Raw genomic sequence first — 3192 nt, 5'->3', positions numbered from 1 at the left:
ATTATTTATCAATCGTTTATTTTTTTAATTTTTTAAAGATGTATTAAGCTTGCCACTAGGAGCTTGAGGAAAGATTGCAGAATACATATGTCGATCATGAAAAATGTTTACATTTGTGTACTTCAAACTCCAATGTTAGACCATAGAGGGATTTCTCTAGTTCAATCAGAAATCCTTAAATATTGCTTAAAAGGATTTCATTTTGATATATTAATAAGAGGAGGGAGGAAAATTTTGCATAATAAACATATGATATCACATGGAAAAGACAGCCTTTAATATGTTAAAAAAATTGAAAATATTTGAAATCTTAATGACATACATATAAAAGTAAACACATGAATTAGGCAGAATGGCTGCCTGGCCTTCAGTTTACTTGTCAAGGTTCTGGGAATTCTGGGAAGAGGGATGATCTGTCTTAAATGCCAGTACATTGGGGAAAGATGGCTCAGTGACTAAGTACATGCAGTGCTTTTGTTGAAGACACAGAGTTTGGTTTCTAGTACATATCAGCAAGCTCACAACTCATGTGACTTCAGTTCTTGAGGATGTGATGCAGTCTTTGAACATCTTCACACATATGGTATACATACATACTCTCAGGCACACACACACACACACACACACACACACACACACACACACACACACGTCTACATGTTCACAGATACCTGAAATAGTCCTTTAATACAGAGAATGATTTCTTCAACTTAGTCGTGGAAGCTTCTGTCTGTGGTCTGCTTCTGTCTTTGGTCTCCTTCCTGTTGTTTTTGCCCTGTGGTGAGGTAGTACAAGGTGATGGGCAATGTGCTTTTTTTAGCAAAGCGAACAATCTCATGTTCTTAATGGAAAAAAAGAAAGAAAGAAAGAAAGAAAGAAAGAAAGAAAGAAAGAAAGAAAGAAAGAAAGAAAGAAAGAAAGAAAGAAGGAAAGAAGGAAAGAAAGAAAGGAAGGAAGGAAGGAAAGAACAGAGTAGGTATAAGCAACCTTTCTGAGGGCATACTCTGAAAGACCTAGGGCCTTCCAACTAGACCCCACGTTTTTGTTTTTTTTTCTAAATTCTTTGTTTACATTCTAAGACACTTTCCCCTTTCCCAGTTCCCCCTCCCCATATTTCCCATAAGCCATCTCTACACCCATACTCCAATCACCTCCCTCCTTTTTTCTGTCCTGGTACTCCCCTACAATGCTGAATCAGGCCTTTCCAGGATCAGGGCCCTCTCCTTCTTCATGGGAGTCATTTGATATGCTACTTGTGTCTTGGGTATTCAGAGCTTGGGCTAGTTAATATCCACTTATCAGTGATTGCATTCCATCTGTATTCTTTTGTGATTGGGTTATCTCACTTAGGATGATATTTTCCAGTTCAAACCATTTACCTACAAATTTCATGAATTCATTGTTTTAAATTGCTGAATAGTATTCCATTGTGCAAATATATCACATTTTCTGTATTCATTCCTCCATTGAGGGACATCTGGGTTCTTTCCAGCTTCTGGCTATTATAAATAAGGCTGCTATGAACATAGTGGAGCATGTGTCCTTATTACATGCTGGGGAATCCTCTGGGTATATGCCCAGGAGTGGTATAGCAGGGTCCTCCGGTAGTGTCACGTTCAGTCTTCTGAGGAACTGCCAGACCGATTTCCAGAGTGGTTGTACCTTCTTGCAATCTCACCAGCAGTGGAGGAGTGTTCCTCTTTCTCCACATCCTTGCCAATACCTGTTGTCTCCTGAGTTTTTAACGTTAGCCATTCTGACTGGTGTGAGGTAAAATCTCAGGGTTGTTTTGATTTGCATTTCCCTAATGACTAATGATGATGAGCATGTCTTAAGGTGCTTCTCAGCCATCCGAATTTCTTCAGGTGAAAATTCTTTGTTTAGATCTGCACCCCATTTTTTTAATAGGGTTATTTGATTCCCTGGGTAGGCCCCACATCTTAAAGATTCTGCCATAGGCAAGCAACTGCTGGTTTGATCTGAGAACATTTTGGACCCAGGCAACAAGAGTAAGAAACCTGTTTTATACCACGTTGCATGTCTAGAAATTGAATCAGTAATGTCTTTCTTCTACATTGTCATAAATACCAAAGGACACATCAAAGAAAGTACTTTGTCAGAGTGGCTGGCATGCATGGTTCTTAGATAAATATTGAAAGAATCTGAATTATACATTTGCACAGTTTCTCCATAAACTGAGAAATGTTTTAAAATTCCTATATCTCCAGGCAGTGATGTTGTACACCTTTAATCCCAGCCTTCAGGAGAGAGAGGTAGGTGGATTTACATAAGTTTGAGGCTAGCCTGGTCTAGACTGAGTTCCAGGACAACCAGGACTATACAGAAACCCTGTTTTGGGGGAGGAAAAAAGATGACAAAAGAAAAATTTTACACTGCTGGTAACTGCTAACACAACTGTGAGCACTGTTAAGACCACCACTTCAGTTCAAATTCCTGGCCCAAGAGGGACCCACCAAGAGCCATCAGGACACAGGAACCAAGGAACACCTGGAGACAGGATCCATCCAATTTCTGTCTGCACCCAGGAACTGACCCTGTGACACATTTCTCCATATCCAAATTTCCCCCAGAGAGAACTAATATTCCAGGAGTGATGACACACAGACTTGCAAGAAAGACAAGCCACAGTTAGAGACAGCAAGACCAGCTAACATCACAGATAACCAGATGGTGAGAGGCAAAGGCAAGAACATAAGCAACAAAAAACCAAGACCACATGGCATCAACAGAACCGAGTTCTTCCACCACAGCAAGCCCTGGATACTCCAACACACCAGAAAAGCATGTGTGATTTAAAAATCACATCTAATGATAATGAGAGAGGACTTTAATAAGGACATGAATAACTCCCTTAAAGAAATAGAGGAGAACACAGGTAAACAGGTAGAAGTCCTTAAAGAGGAAACACAGAAATCCCTTAAAGAATTACAGGAGAATACAACCTAACAGGTGAAGTAACTGAATAAAACCTTTTATGATCTAAAAATGGAAATAGAAACAATAAAGAAACCACAAAGGGAGACATCCCTGGAGCCTAGGAATATGATCAGGAGTCAAAGATGCACCAACAGAATATAAGGGAGAGAAGAGAGAATCTTAGGTACAGAAAATACCATAGAAATCATTGACACAACAGTCAGAGAAAATGCAAAATGCAAAAAGCTCCTAACC

Source organism: Apodemus sylvaticus, chromosome 4 (assembly GCF_947179515.1).
Source record: "Apodemus sylvaticus chromosome 4, mApoSyl1.1, whole genome shotgun sequence".
In the NCBI taxonomy this organism is placed as follows: Eukaryota; Metazoa; Chordata; class Mammalia; order Rodentia; family Muridae; genus Apodemus; species Apodemus sylvaticus.
This window is presented reverse-complemented; position numbering follows the sequence as displayed.